The sequence below is a fragment of the Pristiophorus japonicus genome, unplaced genomic scaffold, assembly GCF_044704955.1.
Source record: "Pristiophorus japonicus isolate sPriJap1 unplaced genomic scaffold, sPriJap1.hap1 HAP1_SCAFFOLD_409, whole genome shotgun sequence".
Lineage (NCBI taxonomy): Eukaryota > Metazoa > Chordata > Chondrichthyes > Pristiophoridae > Pristiophorus > Pristiophorus japonicus.
Genome location: NW_027253970.1, coordinates 192935 through 214327, shown reverse-complemented (window position 1 = coordinate 214327; position 21393 = coordinate 192935). Strand labels below are relative to the sequence as shown.

Here is a 21393-nt window from a genome sequence, read left to right as displayed (position 1 = left end):
GGCCATTTGGATCATTGTACTGTGCCAGTTCTTTGAAAAAGCTGCCCAATTTAGTCCCACATCAGAGCTTTTTCCCCATAACCCTGCAAATTAGTCCTCTCAAGTACATGTCCAATTGCCTTTTGAAAGTTCCTATGGAATTTGATTCCACCACCCTACAGGTAGTTTGTTCAGATCTCAACAACCCTCTGTGTGAAAAAAATTCTCTTCATTTTCCCTCTAGTATTTTTGCCAATTATTTTAAATCTAGAATCTCTGGTTACCGACCCACTTGCCAGAGGAAATAGTTTCAACCTACTTGCTCTCTCAAAACCCTTCATAACTTTGAACACCTTTATTAGGTCTCCCGTTAACCTTCTCTGCTGTAAGAAGAACAATCCCAGCTTCTCCAATCTCTCCACGTAACTGAACTCCCTCATTCCTGGTAACCTCCTCTGTACCCTCTCCAAGGCCTTGGCATCCTTCCTAAAGTGTGGTGCCCAGAAATGTACACAATACTCCAGCTGAGGTCTAACCAGTGATTTGTAAAGGTTTAGGATGACTTCCTTGTTTTTTGTATTTAATGCCCCTATTTACATCCCCTGATGATAGCAGCATCTTTGTAATTTCCAAAATGTGCTTCTTCATTAGGTCACTGAGCATGACTATCTCAGCCAATAACGAAAGATCAGGCCTCCGCTTGTATAGTGGTCACCAGAGAGCAAAGTTCTACAACAGACCCAATTGCTACAATAGATTCTCCCTTCAATGCCACAGCTGCTGATGCATCTGTAGCAAGATGGACTGCTCACATTACAGAGGATATAATAATCTTCATAAAATTAACTGTCTGAAGTTGAAGATGGTACAGTTGGCACTAGAGCATATCCAGTCCTTAGTACAGAACAAATCTGTATGCACATAGGGTAGGCAAGACTATACAAGGTAGAGCATACAAAAGTGCAAATAATAGTGTAGATCCAAGGGACTGAGACAGACATAAAGAACTGTTCTGTAAGTAACCCGTGGCAACCTGTATCATACCACCACCAGAGGGCCTACTTGAGGGAGTCCCAAGGGATCCCAGCATCCCTTGGGAGCACTGTATATAAGCAGCCTCCCATGCTGGAGGCTGCTTATTTAAACTCTGGAGTTTAAATAAAGTAGCGAAGGTCACACTCACTCATTGTATACAGTACTCAGTTGCATCGCTTTATTATGAGCGTAACAATTGGCGATGAGATAACGAACAACTACGCGAAAATGCAAAGAACTGTTGGTATCCTGGAGAAATTCTCAGAAGGGGATGATTGGGAGGCCAACGAGCTGGAGGGGGACGAGAACGCTGCCAAACGAAGGGCGATCCTCCTTACCGTCTGTGGGGCAACAACCTATGGCCTCATGAAGAATCTTGTAGCTCTGGTGAAACTAACAACCAAATCCTATGAAGAACTGTGTATGCTGGTCCGGGAACACCTAAATCCGAAGGAAAGCGTTTTGATGGCAAGATATCGGTTCTACACGTATCAACGGTCTGAAGGCCAGGAAGTGGCGAGCTATGTTGCCGAACTAAGGCGCCTTGCAAGACATTGCGAATTCGATGGATTCCTTGAGCAAATGCTAAGAGACTTTTTTGTGCTTGGCATTGGCCATGAGGTTATCCTTCGCAAACTATTGATTATTGAAACACTGAATCTGAGCAAAGCCATAACGATAGCCCAGGCATTTATGTCCACCAGCGATAACACCAAACAAATTTTGCAGCATAAAGAGGTTTCAGCTAATACTGTACACAAAGTAACGTCGTTTTCAGGCAGGAATGCAAATGGCATTACGTACACGCCGGCAGCTGCACGACCTCAGATGACCCAGACTCCATCATCAATTGTTAATGCGAGGCAGTTAACACCTTGTTGGCGCTGCGGAGGCGATCATCGAGCCCATCAATGCCGCTTCAAACACTGAGTGTAAAGGCTGTGGAACAATGGGACACCTCCAGCGAATGTGCAGACGAGCTGCAAACCACCACGTTGCAGAGGAAGATCGATCCATGGTGGACCAGGCTGAACTAGAGACTCGAACCGAGGAGGCAGAAATGTAAGGGGTACACACCTTCACCACGAAATGTCCACCGATCATGTTAAAAGTTGAACTGAACAGAATTCCAGTATCCATGGAACTGGACACGGGCACGAGTCAGTCTATCATGAGCAAAAAGGCCTTCGACAGGCTGTGGCGCAACAAGGCACACAGGCCTAAGCTTAGCTCCATTCATACCAAGCGAAGAACTTACACCAAAGAGCTGATCCCGGTTATTGGCAGTGCAGAAGTAAAAGTCTCCTATGATGGAGCAGTGCACGAACTTCCACAATGGATTGTACCAAGAGATGGCACCACACTGTTCGGCAGAAGCTGGCTGGAAAAAATCCGCTGGAACTGGGATGACGTCCGAACGGTTTTGTCCGTCGACGCTGCCTCATGTGCCCAGGTTCTGAGCAAGTTCCTGTCATTGTTTGAGCCAGGCATTGGAAGTTTCTCGGGGGCGAAGGTGCAGATCCACTTGGTTCCCGGTACATGGCCCATCCACCACAAGGCATGGGCCGTGCCATATATGATGCGAGAGAAAGTGGAAATTGAGCTGGACAGGCTGCAGCGAGAAGGCAACATTGCGCCTGTTATGTATTGAATAAAGAGTCAGACTAGATACTGCAAGGTCAAAGTAAGGTGTGACCGTAGTCCTTTATTACAGATCTCAGAGTGCCTCTCCAGCCTGTGAGGCCTCCTCATATTCAGGTGCTCCCAAGGGATTGTGGGATCCCTTGGAATTCCAGGGGATAAGCCCTCTGGTGGTTAGATATGGTATTTACCAGTTTACATAATAACAACACTCCCCCACCCCTTGCCGGCAAAGTCAGTAGTGTAACTACTTACAATGTGAGTCGATCTGGGGCCTTCCTTCCTCTGGTTGATCATCTCGGTGCAAATGCTGGTTTTGGTGAGGATGTAACTAGTAGAGTGGACCAGGGAGAACCAGTGGATGTGGTGTATTTGGACTTTCAAAAGGCTTTTGACAAGGTCCCACACAAAAGATTAGTGTGTAAAATCAAAGCACATGATATTGTGGGTAATATGCTGACGTGGATAAAGAACTAGTTGGCAGGCAGGAAGCAGAGAGTCGGGATAAAAGGGTCTTTTTCAGAATGGCAGGCAGTGACTAGTGGAGTGCCGCAGGGCTCAGTGCTGGGACCCCAGCTCTTTACAATATACATCAATGATTTAGATGAAGGAATTGAGTGTAATATCTCCAAGTTTGCAGATGACACTAAACTGGGTGGCGGTGTGAGCTGTGAGGGGGACACTAAGAGGCTGCAGGATGACGTGGACAGGTTAGGTGAGTGGGCAAATGCATGGCAGATGCAGTATAATGTGGATAAATGTGAGGTTATCCACTTTGGTGGCAAAAACGCGAAGACAGAATATTATCTGAATGGCGGCAGATTAGGAAAAGGGGAGGTGCAACGAGGCCTGGGTGTCATGGTTCATCAGTCATTGAAAGTTGACATACAGGTACAGCAGACGGTGAAGAAGGCAAATGGTATGTTGTCCTTCATAGCTAGGGGATTTGAACATAGGAGCAGGGAGGTCTTATTGCAGTTGTACAGGGCCTTGGCGAAGCCTCACCTGGAATATTGTGTTCAGTTTTGGTCTCCTAATCTGAGGAAGGACGTTCTTGCAATTGAGGGAGTGCAGCGAAGGTTCACCAGACTGATTCCTGGGATGGTGGACTGACATATGAGAAGAGACTGGTTCAACTGGGCCTTTATACATTGGAGTTTAGAAGGATGAGAGGGGATCTCATAGAAACATACAAGATTCTAATGGGACGGGACAGGTTAGATGCAGGTAGAATGTTCCCGATGTTGGGGAAGTCCAGAACCAAGGGACACAGTCTTAGGATAAGGGGTAGGCCATTTAGGACTGAGCTGAGGAGAAACTTCTTCACTCGGAGAGTTGTTAACCTGTGGAATTCCCTGCCGCATAGAGTTGTTGATGCCAGTTCATTGGATATATTCAAGAGGGAGTTAGATATGGCCCTTACGGTTAAGGGGATCAAGGGATATGGAGAGAAAGCAGGAAAGGGGTACTGAGGGAATGATCAGCCATGATCTTATTGAATGGTGGTGCAGGCTCGAAGGGCCGAATGGCCTACTCCTGCACCTATTTTCTATGTTTGTTGCGCTCTCACTGGGCTGCTGCACAGCTGGCCTTGCTGGGCTGCTGCACAGCTGGCCTTGCTGGACTGCTGGGGGTGGTGAGTCCTGCTGGGCTGCTGCGGGTGATGGGTTCTGCTTCGTGGTCAGCCACTGGGTCGGTTGCCACGTGTGTGTGTGTGTTGAAGGGTTGAAAAAGGTGGAGTATATTGTGGATTGTTCTGGATAGTCCATAAATCAGAGTTTGGTTGTGTCCAAGTGTTTCCTGCAGGTGAGTCCATTTGAGAGTTTGACTACAAACACTCTTTGGCCAAAACAGTGCTAGGAAGCCACTTGGGATCTTGTCCATAGTTCAACACAAATACAGAGTCATTTATCTCAATTTCGCGTGACACATTTGCACGATCATGATATGTATTCTCTTGAAGCCGCCTGCTCTCTACCTATTCGTGTAGATCAGGGTGTACTAACGAGAGCCTTGTCTTAAATTTCTCCAGGATACCCACGGTTCTCTGTATTGTTGCGGTGGGGTTCGTCATTTGTATCTCGTCACCAGTTGTTATGTCTTGAATAAAGAGTCAGACTACATACTGCAAGATCAAAGTAAGGTGTGACTGTAGTCCTTTATTACAGATCTCAGAGTGCCTCTCCAGCCTCCTTATATACAGGTGCTCCCAAGGGATTGTGGGATTCCTTGGGACTCCAGGGGATAAGCCCTCTGGTGGTTAGACATGGTATTTACAGGTTTACATACGTAACAGCACCGGTGGAGTTCAACGAGTGGGCCAGTCCGATTGTTCCGGTTCTCAAAGACGACGGCACGGTCAGAATTTGTGGGGACTATAAAGTAACGATTAACCGTTTTTCGCTACAGGACCGGTATCCGCTACCCCAGGAAGACGACCTATTTGCGACCTTGGCTGGAGGAAAGACGTTCACCAAGTTGGACCTGACCTCGGTCTACATGACACAGGAGCTGAAGGAATCTTCGAAAGGCCTCACCTGCATCAACACGCACAAAGGTTTGTTCATCTACAATAGATGCCCATTTGGGATTCGATCGGCCGCAGCAATTTTCCAAAGGAACATGGAGAGCCTGTTAAAGTCAGTTCTGCACACCGTGGTTTTCCAGGACGACATACGGGGCCGAATGTGTGTTACAACAGGCTAACGAATCGGGAAAATTGCAACCGGTCGCCTATGCGTCCAGGAGTTTGTCCAAGGCCGAAAGGGCTTACAGCATGATTGAAAAAGAAGCTCTGACATGCGCTTACGGGGTGAAAAAAATGCACCAGTATCTGTTTGGTCTCAAGTTTGAGCTAGATACTGACCACAAGCTGCTCATATCTCTATTCTCAGAGAGCAAAGGGATTAACACCAATGCCTTTGCCCGCATCCAAAGATGGGCGCTCACGCTGTCTGCATACAACTATGTAATCTGCCACAAATCAGGCACAGAGAACTATACTGATGCTCTCAGTCAGCTACCATTGCCCACCACCGGGGTGGAAATGGCACAGCCCATAGACTTGCTCTTGGTGATGGATGCATTCGAAAACGAAAAGTCACCTGTTACGGCCCACCCGATCAGGACCTGAACCAGTCAGGATCCTTTACTGTCCCTGGTTTAAAAAAAATTCTGTCCTCCATGGGAGCTGGTCCAGCGTCCCAGTGGAGATGCATGAAGAGATCAAGCCGTTCCAGCGGCGCAAAGCTGAAATGTCCATACAGGAGGACTGTCTTTTGTGGGGTAATTGCGTGGTTTTGCCTAAGAGAAGCAGGGAAACGTTCGTACGCGACCTACACAGTACCCACCCAGGCATAGTAATGATGAAAGCTATAGCCAGATCCCATGTGTGGTGGCCCGGCATCGACTCAGACTTAGTCATGCATGCGCCAATGCAACACTTGCTCTCAAGTGAGCAATGCACCCAGAGAGGCACCGCTAAGTTTGTGGTCATGGCCCTCCAAACCGTGGTCTAGGATCCACATTGACTTTGAGGGCCCATTTCTAGGCAAAATGTTTTTGGTTGTTGTGGACGCTTACTCAAAATAGATTGAATGTGTAATAATGTCTCTAAGCACGTCCACTGCCACCATCGAAAGCCTACGAGCCATGTTTGCCATGCACGGCCTGTCTGATGTCCTTGTCAGCGACAATGGGCCATGTTTCACCAGTGCTGAATTTAAGGAATTCATGACCCACAATGGGACCAAGCACATCATATCTGCCCTGTTCAAGCCCGCATCCAACGGCCAAGCAGAACGAGCCGTCCAAACCATCAAGCAAAGCTTGAAACGTGTGTCGGAAGGCTCCTGCAGACCCGCCTGTCCCGAGTCCTGCTCAGCTACCGTACCAGATCCCACTCGCTCACCGGGGTTCCCCCAGCCAAGCTGCTCATGAAAAGGGCGCTCAAAAGAAGGCTCTCTTGTCCACCCTGATCTCCATGATCACGTCGAGGGCAGGCGGCATCAACAAAGCATGTACCATGATCGCGCAAACTTGTCACGTGATATTGAAGTCAATGACCCTGTATTTGTACTCAACTATGGACGTGGTCCCAAATGGCTTGCTGGCACTGTCATAGCCAAAGAAGGGAGTAGGGTGTTTCAGGTCAAACTGGCCAATGAACTAACGAACAGAAAGTATTTGGACCAAACCAAATTGCGATTCACAAACAGCCACGAACAACCCGAAGAGGACACCACCAACTCCGACCCTCCAACACAACACAAGTGGCAACCGACATGACGGTTGACCACGAAGCTGAACTCACCATCCCCAGCAGCCCAGTGAAGAACCAACCAACTCAGCACGCCTGCATTTGTTCCGAGACGATCGACAAGGGAGCGAAAAACCCCAGATCGTCTCACCCTGTAAATAAGTGTACTATTGACTTTGGGAGGGAGTGATATTATGTATGTAACCCTTGGCAACCTGTATCATACCACCACCAGAGGGCCTACTTGTTGGAGTCCCAAGGGATCCCAGCAGCCCTTGGGAGCACTGTATATAAGTAGGCCTCCCATGCTGTACCAACACTCTGGAGTTTAAATAAAAGGAGCTAAGGTCACACTCACTCATTGTATACAGTACTCAGTTGCATCACTTTATTATGAGCATAACAAGAACATCAAAGGAAGGCAAAAAATATGGTAAGAGCTAGAAAAAGGGAATACGAAAAGAAACTTGCAAGTGACATCAAAATTAATACAAAATGATTTTGCAATTATAATAGAAGAAAAAGGGTCATGTGGCCCCTTTTAAAAACAGATGCAGCTAATATTGCAAATTAAAATAAGGAAATGGCAGACTTGTTGAATAATTGCTTTGTGTCAGTCTTCACAGTACAGGAAGAGGATAATATACCTGACATTCCGGGAAAATTATAAATAAATCAAGGACTGGAACTCACTAAAGTTAAAGTAAGCAAGAAAACAGTATTAGAAAACAATAATGGCATTAAAGAGTGACACATTCTCAAGTCCTGATAGTTTCACCCCCAAGTTTTAAAGGAAGTAGGTGAGGAAATTGCAGATACTTTAGCCAGTATCTTCCAAAGCTCTCTTGATTCAGGAATTGTCTCTTTTTTTTAGATTTGAAAATTTCAAATATAACTCCATTATTTAAGAAAGGTGAGAGAGAGAAATCAGGAAAATATGAACCTGTTAGTCTAACATCTGTTATGGGGAGGTTATTGGAATCTATAATTAAAGTCAGAATCACAGAGCACCTAGAGAAATTTGAGCTTATTAGAGAGAGCTAACATGGATTTGTAACAGGCCAATCATGTCCAAGGAACCTAATTGAATTTTTTGAAGAAGTAACTAAAGTAGTAGACAAGGGAAAGTCTATGGGTGTAGTTTATATGGACTTCCAGAAGGCATTCGATAAGATTTCAGGAAGGGACTGTTAGCTAAAATTAAAGCTCATGGAACTGAAGGCAAATTATTGAATCAAAAAGCTAATGGAATGATGGCTTTTATAACTAGAGGTTTAGAATTAACTGCCATTTTGCTGTAGGTCTGGAGTCACACATAGGCCATACCAGGTAAGGACTGCAGATTTAAGACCATAAGAAATAGGAGCAGGAGTAGGCCATACGGCCCCTCGAGCCTGCACCGCCATTCAACACGATCATGGCTGATCCGATCATGGACTCCGGTCCACTTCCTTGCCAGCTCTCCATAACCCCTTATTCTTGTATCGTTTAAGAAACTCTCTATTTCTGTCTTAAATTTATTCAATGTCCCAGCTTCCACAGCTCTCTGAGGCAGCGAATTCCACAGATCCACAACCCTCTGAGAGAAGAAATTTCTCCTCGTCTCAGAATAAGGGGCCGCCCATTTAAAACTTAAGATTATGCCCTCTAGCTCTAGTCTCCCCTATCAATGGAAACATCCTCTCTACATCCACCTTGTCAAGCCCACTCATAATCTTATACGTTTCGATAAGATCGCCTCTCATTCTTCTGAATTCCAATGAGTAGAGACCCAACCTACTCAACCTTTCCTCATAAGTCAACCCTCTCATCTCTAGAATCAACTTTGTGTACCTTCTCTGAACTGCCTCCAAAGCAAGTATATCCTTTCGTAAATATGGAAACCAAAACTGCACACAGTATTCCAGGTGTGGCCTCATCAATACACTGTATAACTGTAACAAGACTTCCCTGCTTTTATACTCCATCCCCTTTGCAATAAAGGCCAAGATTCCATTGGCCTTCCTGATCACTTTCTGTACCTGCATACTAACCTTTTGTGTTTCATGCACAAGTATCCCCAGGTCCCGTTGTACTGCAGCACTTTGCAATTTTTCTCCATTTAAATAATAACTTGCTCTTTGATTTTTTTTCTGCCAAAGTGCATGAACTCGCACTTTCCAACATTATACTCCCATCTGCCAAATGTTTGCCTACTCACTTAGCCTGTCTATGTCATTTTGTAGATTTTTTGTGTCCTCCTCACACATTGCTTTTCCTCCCATCTTTGTATCGTCAACAAACTTGGCTACGTTAATATAGATTGTAAATAGTTGGGGTCCCAGCACTGATCCCTGCCTCACCCGACTGGTTATTAATTGCCAACCCGAGAATGAACCATTTATCCCGACTCTCTGTCTTCTGTTAGTTAGCCAATCCTCTATCCATGCTAATATATTACCCCCAACCCTGTGAACTTTTATCTTGTGCAGTAACCTTTTATGTGATACCTTGTCAAATGCCTTCTGGAAGTCCAAATAAATCACATCCCCACTGGTTCCCCTTTATCCACCCTGTTCATTACATCCTCAAAGAGTTCCAGCAAATTTGTCAAACATGACTTCCCCTTCATAAATCCATACTGACTCTGCCTGACCGAATTTTGCTTTTCCAAATGTCCTTCCCTAATGGCCAGATGGATTATTAACGACAATCCGGTTGTTTCATGATCACCATTACTGATGCTAGCCTTTTAATTCGAGAATTTAAATTCCCCATTGAACTCGCGTCTCCAGATCATTAATCCAGGCCTCTGGATTACTAGTCCAGTAATATAAACACTACGTTATTGTACCCCATTATAAATTTGACTTGTATTCCCTGAAATATTGAAGGTTAAGGGGTGATTTAATTGAGGTTTTGGGGATTTTAAAAGGAATTGATGGGTAGATAGTAACTTTTTCCAATTTTGGGGGAGTCTTGGATAAGGGGACATAACTTTAAAATCAAAGACAGGCCATTCATGAGAGAAGTTGGGGAACACTTATTTACACAAGGGGTGGTAGAAGTGTGGAAATCTCTCCTACAAAAAGCAGTACATGCTAGCTCAATTAATAATTTAAAATCCGAGATCGATAGATTTTTCCTAGCCAAGGGTATTAAGGGATATGAAGCCATGGCAGGCGGATGGAGTTAGGATGAAATCAGCCATGATCTCAATGAATGGTGGAATAGGCTCAAGGGGCTGAATGGCCTACTCCTGTTCCTATGTTTCTATGTAGTCTGCTACATCGGTGTGCTTTCTTCATCTGGCTTGAGGATGCCTAAATGCAAGGTAATTCTCCTGGCCCAACTTAGCAGGGGTAAACAAATTAACAGCAGATGCTCTATGGCCTTATGATTCACCCTCACAAGTGGAAGATATCCTCATAGATGGTTGAAGAGATAATCAGGATTTGGGATGTCTGGAGTTAGACCTGTTCACTTCCCTGTAAATCACTGACCCCTGTATTTCTGCTTGAGTACAAAGCCCAAATGAGTCTGAGAGCTGGTAAGTTGTTTTCCACTGGAAATGAAGGTTTTTGAACCTGTTTGCACCAATTTCCTGAATGCAAATATACAAAAATAAAGTTATCCTATTCATGCAATTTAGGTCTGGAAAACAATGGTTCTTAGACATGCTGGCAATGATAGGAATCCTAATTTCCTAGCAGTTGAGGATCAAATATTACAACTCAACCCAGAAACGTTCCAACTGATAGATGTTAGAACAGGTCTCCCACATTTACTAATAGATAATTCAAATCAGTTCCAGTTGGACATTCATCAATTGATGATATAACACTATGTTCCACAATATACTGCAAAGTAGCCCCTGTCTCATGTGACATTGTCATGTTCTGGAATAAAAAGAAGAAAAAAAATTCAGTAATATTGCACTTTTCATCACCTCTGGACATCCCAAAGTGCTTTATAGCCAATTAAGTAAATACAACAGGTAATTTGTGCACAGCAAGGTCCCCGAAACAGCAATGAGAAAAGTGGCTAGATCATAGCCAGCTCGGTGTCATTTCGCCTTTGAAACTGACCGCAGTGTCAAGATTTAGCGCATGCACAGCCTAATACAGAAATCCTGAAGTTGCGGTCTGTTGTTCACTGCTCCTCCATAGGCTGCTGACTTTAGTTATGTCCAGCATTGCTAAGGCAGAAATGATGGAAAATATGATATATGACATCACTGCTTATTTTGCATGTACTTGCTCATATTTTGGTTGAAATATTTATTGTCAAGGTCACTTCTGGCAGAAAATCCTAGAACTGGCCAATTCTGCACCCCATTTGCTTGGCATCAGATGGTAGAATTGAGAAAACTCCAGGTCTTTCATTCCAATTTGTGTGAATAAAGCGACGAGACAAGACTCTGTTGGACAAATAAAAGGTAGTGTTTATTTCCAACACCAGGTTTCTCATTGGTCCCTTGGAGGACAAGACACACCCAGCAGTTTATCTGGAATATATAATTAGATCCTGCCTGCCTAAGAAATTAAGCACTTTGCAAAGTGTAATTCAAGCCATTCTGACTGCTAGGCTCCAGACAGAACAGGGCTCACTCGTGTGTTAAGAATTTCTCTAGCTTTCCAAACAAGTTCCTGTTATCCCGTCCAACAAGTTCCTAACCTTCCTCCCACACCCTTTCCGCGCCCCCCCCCGCAAGTGTTTCTGACCTTCCCCCTCCTCGACAAGTTCCTGTCCCTGACCATCCACCACCACACGTTCCTGACCATTTCCCCCATGCCCAAGTTTCTGATTTTCACTCTTCCTCCTCCTCTCCACACCCCCAATTCCTGACCTTCACTATCTGCCCACGTTTCTGACTCCCTGCCCTGCCAAAGTTTCTGTCCTCTCCCCACCAAGTTCCTGACCTCCCGCCCCCGTTCCGTTCTGAGTTCCTGACCTGCCCCCACCCCCGATGCCCAGTTTCAGACCTCCTCCCCACCCAAGATCCTGACATTCCCCCCCACTCCCCGCAATCTATGGGACATTGTGTGTGGATCACGGATTGTTAACAGGTTTATTGGGTAGTCCAAAACTAGCATCTTAAACTTAAATAAAGCCAATTACATAGCTATTAAGGTCGAGTTGGCCAAGGAATTTAGATTAAAAGATAGGACAGTAGATAAGCAGTGGGAAACATTTAAAGAAATATTCCAAAATTCTCAACAAATATACATACCATTGAGAAATAAAAACTCCAATGCAAAAGTGATCCATCAGTGGCCAACTAAAGAAGTTAAGGATTGTATTAGATTAAAAGTGGCTTATAATGTTGTGAAGAATAGTTGTAACCCTGAGGATTGGGAGAGCGTTTGAAACGACCAAAGGATGACCAAGAAATTGATAAAAGGAGAGAAAATATAATACGAGAGTAAACTAGCAAGAAATATAAAAACCAATTGTAAGAACTTCTACAAGTATGTAAAAAGGAATAGCAAAAGTTGATCCCTTCAAGGCTGAGACAGGGCAAATTATAATGGGGAATAAGGAAATGGCAGAGACTTTAAACAAATTTGTTGTATCTGTCTTCACATTAGAAAAGCATACCAAAAATAGAGTAAACCAAGGGGCTAATGAAAGTGAGGAACCTAAAGTAATAAATATCAGTAGAGAAGAAGTACTTGAGAAACGAATGGAACTAAAAGCAGACAAATTCCCTGGATCTGATGCCCTATATTCTAGGGTTCTAAAAGAGGTGGCTGCAGATGCATTGATTGTGATCTTCCAAATTTCCCTAGTTCTAAAACAGAGCAGGCTTGAGGGGCCATGTTAAGTATGGAAGAACTCCACAAGACAGTACTGTGACCTCAGTCTCTTCCATACAACTCCAGAGTGCCTAAGCAGCATGGCAGACAACCTTTTATACTTCCTTGCACGAGGTGTGCAGCTGACCCTTGGACCTCCAACAGTTGCGCCCTCTGGTGGCAAGTCTTACAGTTACAATGTTTACATACATAACATGTTCCACCTCCTTTTAAAACGCTCCTTAAAACCTACCTCTTCGACCTCATATTTTACTTTTTTGTTGTAATATCCCCCTTTTAAAGGCAACCGTTCAAACATGTTGCCAGATTTGTTTACAGTAGAAACGGAGATGAACATAAAGGAAGGAGCGGATGTCGTAAATTTGGGCATTAACTCGATCTTTTAATAATCGCGCAAGTAATACAATATCAATATACTGCGGTAGAGATTCGGCCACAAATTCAAATGTAGCACTAAAGGACTGATTGAAACAGATAGGCCGGGCCGGCGTGGCCCTTTGTTCCTGTGTGACCCGCTCCGCCAGCTGTTGCCAGGGAAGCGGGCGGGGCAACCTTGAACCCCGCACACAGACAGGCGCTGGCAGTAGTGACGCAGGAAGTAGTCGGTGATGCGAGTGCGAGCAGAATAAAGCAGCGTAAGTAGTGGGCCAAGGGAAGCTCAGTATCGGTAGCCGTACCATACCCCCGGGAGCCGGCGATTAGAAGTGTGACCAGTGTATTTTTATGTACAGAGAGCGGGGCTTTGTTTTGTGTACGGAGGCCTGTGCTGAGCGGGTGCGGTTTGAAATTTGCCGACACGTTAGAGCGAGCGGGAGGCGCGGGTAGTTGTCGGGCGAAGGTTGAGCTAATGGACTGACGGCAGTTCATGGTGCCCACGGAAACTCCCATTCCAATCCAACCCATCAAATGGTTCTCCGTGGCACCGCAAGTTTGGCGTCTCCCTCTCCGAGGCACTAGTAGAAGCTAATTAGATTACAGTTTACAAATTCTCAGTAGTTAAACACTGATGCGGGGTTATATCTCTGGTAGTTACACTCGAAAGATGCTACCTGACCCGCTGAGATTTCCAGCATTCTGTTTTTATTTCAGATTCCAGCATTCTGTTTTTATTTCAGATTCCAGCATCTGCAGTATTTTGTTTTAGTCTTGTATTGATATAGCGCGTTTAATGTAGTAACACGTCCCATGGTGCTTCACAGGAGTGTTATATTATTTTTTTAGCAGCAGAGATAGAGACATAGCAGGTAAATCTTGGTGTAATCCAATGTAGTCCAGTGCAGACGTGTAATCTGAAGTCCAGCAGATCGGAAACCAATTTGAGAAATTAATTCAGCAGCTGAAGATACCGCCACAGTTGCAATTTTTTTTTACAAACTCCCGCATTAGAGGGAGCAGTGTGTAGCGGCCCGGCCCGGCCCGGAAATCGGCACGGTCCCGGCCTGCAAGACTCAGCAGGCCGGGGCCATCGGAGGGAGCAGTGTGCGACGGCATACCACTGCAGGAGGGCGACGGCTACGAAGCCAGGTCATTGATTGTACTGCAGGCAGGCACAGCAGGAAGGGCGAAGGAGCAAGAGTTTGTAGAAGGAAGTGAATGGTGGTGCAGGCTCGAAGGGCCGAATGGCCTGCTCCTGCAACTATTTTCTATGTTTCTATGCTGATCATGCAATTTCAGTACCCTACTCTTGCCTTCTCTCCATACCCCCTAATCCTTTAGCCATAAGGGCCACATCTAACTCCCTTTTGAATATATCCAACGAACTGGACTCAACAACTTTTTGTGGCAGAGAATTCCATAGGTTCACAATTATCTGGGTGAAAAAGTTTCTCATCTCGGACCTATATAGCTTACCACTTATCCTTAGACTGTGACCCCTGGTTCTGGACTTCCTAAGCTTCTGGAACATTCTTCTTGCATCTAACCTGTCCAATCCCATCAGCATTTTATATGCTTCTATGAGATCCCCTCTCATTCTTCTAAATTCCAGTGAATATAAGCTTAGTCGATCCAGTCTTTCTTCATATGTCAGTCCTGCCATCCCGGGAATCAGTCTGGTGAATATTCGCTGCACTCCCTCAATAGCAAGAATGTCCTTCCTTTTGATAGTGCGGTTGGGAGGGCTTTAAACTAGCTTGGCAGGGAGATGGGAACCCAGGAGATGGCTCTGAGCTAGTTAGAGTGGGTGAGAGCTCAGATGAACAGAACCCCAAGAAAGGATGCAAAAGGCAGGAGGCAACAGAGCAGAGTAGCACTGGGGTAAGTGTAAACCACAAGGTGATAGGAAGGGACAATATGTATGAATATAAAGGGGCTGCAGGAGGGGTCAAAGCTAAAAATTATGGTTTATAAACTAGTATTAAAACACTTTACCTAAATGGACGCAGCATTCGAAATAAAGTAAATGAGTTTACGGCACAAATCATTACAAATGGGTATGATTTGGTGGCCATTACAGAAACGTGGTTGCAGGATGGCCAAGACTGGGAATTAAACATACAGGGGTATCTGACAATTTGGAAAGATAGACAAGAAGAGAAAGGAGCTCTGTGAATAAAGGATGATATCAGGGCAGTTGTGAGAGACGATATTGGCTCTAATGAACAAAATGTTGAATCATTGTTGGTGGAGATTAGAGATAGTAAGGGGGAAAAGTCACTGGTGGGTGTAGTTTATAGGCCCCCAAATAATAACTTCACGGTGGGGCGGGCAATAATCAAGAGAATAATGGAGGCATGTGAAAAAGGAACGGCAGTAATCATGCGGGATTTTAACCTACTTATCGATTGGTCAAATCAAATCGCACGGGGTAGCCTTGAGGAGGAATTCATAGAATGCCTCCGGGATTGTTTCTTAGAACAGTATGTTACAGAACCTACAAGGGAGCAAGCTATCTTGGATCTGGTCCTGTGTAATGAGACGGGAATAATAAACGATCTCCTAGTAAAAGATCCTCTCGGAATAAGTGATCACAGTATGGTTGAATTTGTAATACAGATTGAGGGTGAGGAAGTAGTGTCTCAAACGAGCGTACTATGCTTAAACAAAGGGGACTACAGTGGAATGAGGGCAGAGTTGGCTAAAGTAGACTGGGAACGCAGACTAAACAGTGGCACAATTGAGGAACAGTGGAGGACTTTTAAGGAGCTCTTTCATAGTGCTCAACAAAAATATATTCCAGTGAAAGAGAAGGGATAACCAGCTGTGGATAACCAAGGAAATAAAGGAGAGTATCAAATTAAAAACCAATGCGTATAAGGTGGCCAAGGTTAGTGGGAAACTAGAAGATTGGGAAAATTTTAAACGAGAGCAAAGAATGACTAAGAAAGCAATAAAGAAAGGAAAGATAGATTACGAAAGTAAACTTGCGCAAAACATAAAAACAGATAGTAAAAGCTTTTACCGATATATAAAATGGAAAAGAGTGACTAAAGTAAATGTTGGTCCCTTAGAAGATGAGAAGGAGGAGTTCATGGCTGAACATGCAACTTCAGTACCCCATTCCTGCTTTCTCGCCATACTCCTTGATCCCCCTAGTAGTAAGGACTACATCTAACTCCTTTTTGAATATATTTAGTGAATTGGCCTCAACAACTTTCTGTGGTAGAGAATTCCACAGGTTCACCACTCTCTGGGTGAAGAAGTTTCTCCTCATCTCGGTCCTAATGGCTTACCCCTTATCCTTAGACCGTGACCCCTGGTTCTGGACTTCCCCAACATTGGGAACATTCTTCCTGCATCGAACCTGTCTAAACCCATCAGAATTTTAAACGTTTCTATGAGATCCCCTCTCATTCTTCTGAACTCCAGTGAATACAAGCCCAGTTGATCCAGTCTTTCTTGATATGTCAGTCCCGCCATCCCGGGAATCAGTCTGGTGAACCTTCGCTGCACTCCCTCAATAGCAAGAATGTCCTTCCTCAAGTTAGGAGACCAAAACTGTACACAATACTCCAGGTGTGGCCTCACCAAGGCCCTGTACAACTGTAGTAACACCTCCCTGCTCCTGTACTCAAATCCCCTCGCTATGAAGGCCAACATGCCATTTTCTTTCTTAACCACCTGCTGTACCTGCATGCCAACCGTCAATGACTGATGTACCATGACACCCAGGTCTCGTTGCACCACCCCTTTTCCTAATCTGTCACCATTCAGATAATAGTCTGTCTCTGTTTTTACCACCAAAGTGGATAACCTCACATTTATCCACATTATACTTCATCTGCCATGCATTTGCTCCCTCACCTAACCTATCCAAGTCACTCTGCAGTCTCATAGCATCCTCCTCACAGCTCACACTGCCACCCAACTTAGTGTCATTCGCAAATTTGGAGATACTACATTTAATCCCCTCGTCTAAATCATTAATGGGGGTCCTTGTGCATGAACCCCAAAAAGTTAGTTTGCAGGTGCAGCAGGTAATCAGGAAGGCGAATGTAATGTTGGCCTTCATTGCGAGAGGGATTGAGTACAAAAGCAGTGAGGTCCTGCTGCAACTGTACAGGGTATTGGTGAGGCTGCAGAAGATAAAGGTACGCGGAGTCAGAGGAAATGTATTAGCATGGATAGCGAATTGGCTGGCTAACAGAAAGAGAGTCGGGATAAATGGGTCCTTTTCGGGTTGGAAATCGGTGGTTAGTGGTGTGCCACAGGGATCGGTGCTGGGACCACAACTGTTCACAATATACATAGATGACCTGGAAGAGGGGACAGAGTGTAATGTAACAAAATTTTGCAGATGACACAAAGATTAGTGGAAAAGCGGGTTGTGTAGAGGACAGAGAGGCTGCAAAGAGATTTAGATAGATTAAGCGAATGGGCTAAGGTTTGGCAGATGGAATACAATGTCGGAAAATGTGAGGTCATCCACCTTGGGGGGAAAAAGAACAGTAAAAGGGAATATTATTTGAATGGGGAGAAATTACAACATGCTGCGGTGCAGAGGGACCTGGGGACCTTGTGCATGAACCCCAAAAAGTTAGTTTGCAGGTGCAGCAGGTAATCAGGAAGGCGAATGGAATGTTGGCCTTCATTGCGAGAGGGATGGAGTACAAAAGCAGGGAGGTCCTGCTGCAACTGTACAGGGTATTGGTGAGGCCGCACCTGGAGTACTGCATGCAGTTTTGGTCACCTTACTTAAGGAAGGATATACTAGCTTTGGAGGGGGTACAGAGACGATTCACTCGGCTGATTCCGGAGATGAGGGGGTTACCTTATGATGATAGATTAAATAGACTGGGTCTTTACTCGTTGGGAGTTCAGAAGGATGAGGGGTGATCTTATAGAAACATTTAAAATAATGAAAGGGATAGACAAGATAGAGGCAGAGAGGTTGTTTCCACTGGTCGGGGAGACTAGAACTAGGGGGCACAGCCTAAAAATACGGGGGAGCCAATTTAAAACCGAGTTGAGAAGGAATTTCTTCTCCCAGAGGGTTGTGAATCTGTGGAATTCTCTGCCCAGGGAAGCAGTTGAGGCTAGCTCATTGAATGTATTCAAATCACAGATAGATAGATTTTTAACCAATAAGGGAGCGGGCGGGTAAGTGGAGCTGAGTCCACGGCCAGATCAGCCATGATCTTGTTGAGTGGCGGAGCAGGCTCGAGGGGCTAGATGGCCTACTCTTGTTCCTAATTCTTATGTTCTATGGTCTTATGTTCCTCAGATTAGGAGACCAAAACTGCACACAATATTCAAGGTGTGGTTTCACCAAGGCCCAGGAATTTGAATCCCGCCCCCTTGCATCATTCCTCAAGGCACATATTCATCTGAACTATCCTGCTATTCCTACTCTGATTAGCACGTGGCACTGGTAGCAATCCTAAGATTACTACCTTTGAGGTTCTACTTTTAAAATTTAACTCCTAGCTCCCTAAATTCAGCTTGTAGGACCTCATCCCATTTATTACCTATATCCTTGGTACCTGTATGCACCACAACAGCTGGCTGTTCACCCTCCCCCTCCAGAATGCCCTGCAGCCGCTCCGAGACATCCTTGATCCTTGCACCAAGGAAGCAACATACCATCCTGGAGTCTCGTTTGCGGCCACAGAAACACCTATCTGTTCCCTTACAATAGAATCTCCTATCACTATAGCTCTCCCACTCTTTTTCCTGCCCTCCTGTGCAGCAGAGTCACCCCTGATGCCATGAACATGGCTGCTGCTGCCTTCCCCTGATGAGCCACCTTCCTCAACAGTATCCAAAATAGTATATCTGTTTTGGAGGGAGGTGACCGCGGGGACCCCTGCACTACCTTCCTTCCGTTGCTCTTCCTGACGGTCACCCATTCCCTATCAACCTGTGTAACCAGCTCACTAAATTGTTGTCCACGACATCCTCAGCATCGCGGCTGCTCCAGAGTGAATCCATGCGCAACTCCAGTGCCGCAATGCGGTCTGACAGGAGCTGCAGCTGGACACACTTCCCGCACACATAGTAGTGTCCCTGACTTCCCACATAGCACAGGAGGAGCATGACACAGCTCTGGACTCTCCTGCCATGACGTAACCCTTAGATTAACTTAATTTAGCAACAATGCCAAAGGTTTCCTACTGATAAGAAAAATTAAAAAAAATACTCACCAATCACTTACCCGCTTAGCTGTGACGTCACACTCCGATTTCATTTTACTTCTATTTTACCTTTTGTCCCTGCATAAGCTGGCTGCCCCCGACTGCTGCTGGCCTTTTATAGGCCTCGAGCCTCCCGCTCCTGCTGGCTGCTCCCGACTGCCGCTGGCCTTTTATAGGCCTCGAGCCTCCCACTCCCAACTGCTGCTCCTCCAACTGCTGCTGGCCTTTTATAGGTCTCGTGCCTCCTGCTCCTGCTGCTGCTCTCGACTGCTGCTCCACCGATTACCACTGACCTTGTATAGGCCTCGAGCCTCCCGCTCCCGCTGGCTGCTCCCGACTGCCGCTGGCCTTTTATAGGCCTCGAGCCTCCCGCTCCCGCTGGCTGCTCCCGACTGCTGGTAGCAATAAAGTGGAGGAGGATTTCTTGGAGTGTATAAGGGATGGTTTTCCAAGCCAATATGTCGAGGAACCAACTAGAGAGCAGACCATCCTAGACTGGGTCTCGTGTAATGAGAAAGGATTAATTAGCAAACTTGTCATGCGGGGCCCCTTGGGGAAGAGTGACCATAATATGGTAGAATTCTTCATCAAGATGGAGAGTGACACAGTTAATTTAGAGACTAGGGTCCTGAACTTAAAGAAAGGTAACTTCAATGGTATGAGACGTGAATTGCTGAGGATAGACTGGCGAATGATACTTGAAGACTTGACGGTAGATGGGCATTGGCTGACATTTAAAGATCACATGGATGAACTACAACAATTGTACATCCCTGTCTGGCGTAAAAATAAAACACAGAAGGTGGCTCAACCGTGGCTCACAAGGGAAATTATGTATAGTGTTAAATCCAAGGAAGAGGCATATACATTGGCCAGAAAAAGCAGCAAATTTGAGGACTGGGAGAAAGTTAAAATTCAGCGGAGGAAGACTAAGGGTTTAATTAGGAGGAGGAAAATAGAGTATGAGAGTAAGCTTGCAGGGAACATAAAAACTGACTGCATAAGCTGCTATAGATATGTGAAGAGAAAACTATTAGTTAAGACTAATGTAGGTCCCCTGCAGTCAGAATCAGGTGAATTCATAAAGGGGAACAAGGAAATGGCAGACCAATTGAACAAATACTTTGGTTCTGTCTTCACTAAGGAAGATACAAATAACCTCCCGAATATACTAGGGGACCGAGGGTCTAGCGAGAAGGAGGAATTGAGGGAAATCCTTATTAGCCAGGAAATGGTGTTAGGGAAATTGATGGGATTGAAGGCCAATAAATCCCCAGGGCCTGATAGTCTGCATCTCAGAATACTTAAGGAAGTGGCCCTAGAAATAGTAGATGCATTGGTGGTCATTTTCCAACATTCCATGGACTCTGGATCAGTTCCTTTGGGCCGGAGGGTAGCTAATGTAACCCACTTTTTAAAAAAGGAGAGAGAAAACGGAATTATAGACCGGTTAGCCTGACATTGGTAGTGGGGAAAATGCTGGAATCAATTATTAAAGATGTAATAGCAGCGCATTTGGAAAGCAGTGATAGGATCGGTCCAAATCAGTATGGATTTATGAAAGGGAAATCATTCTTGACAAATCTTCTAGAATTTTTTGAGGATGCAAATAGTAGAGTGGATAAGGGAGAACCAGTAGATGTGGTGTATTTGGACTTTCAAAGGGCTTTTGACAAGGTCCCACACAAGAGATTGTGAAAAATTAAGCCACATAGGATTGGGGGTAATGTATTGGCGTGGATAGAGAACTGGTTAGCAGACAAGAAGCAAAGAGAAGAATAAACGGGTCCTTTTCAGAATGGCAGGCAGTGATTAGTGGGGTACCGCAGGGTTCAGTGCTCAGACCCCAGCTATTTACAATATACGTTAATGATTTAGACAAAGGAATTGAATGTAATATCTCCAAGTTTGCAGATGGCATTAAGCTGGGTGGCAGTATGAGCTGTGAGGAGGATGCTAAGAGGCTGCAGGGTGACTTGGACAGGTTAGGTGAGTGGGCAAATGCATGGCAGATGCAGTATCATGTGGATAAGTGTGAGGTTATCCACTTTGGTGGCAAAAACAGGAAGGCAGATTATTATTTGAATGGTGACAGATTAGGAAAAGAGGA

General features: G+C 45.1%; 1 protein-coding gene across 2 annotated transcripts in view; it reads left to right on the top strand.

Annotated features, from left to right (window-relative positions):
* The window catches only part of txndc9 (thioredoxin domain containing 9), a 32458-nt gene that overhangs the window by 1357 nt on the left and 9708 nt on the right, over positions 1–21393 (top strand). The window contains exon 1 of one of the 2 annotated variants that reach the window (XM_070873052.1): positions 13028–13346. The exons of the other annotated variant lie outside the window; for it this stretch is intronic. The gene's annotated coding sequence lies outside the window, so the exon portion shown is untranslated. Of the gene's footprint in view, positions 1–13027; positions 13347–21393 lie in introns of those variants that run through there. 2 annotated transcript variants of the gene reach the window in all.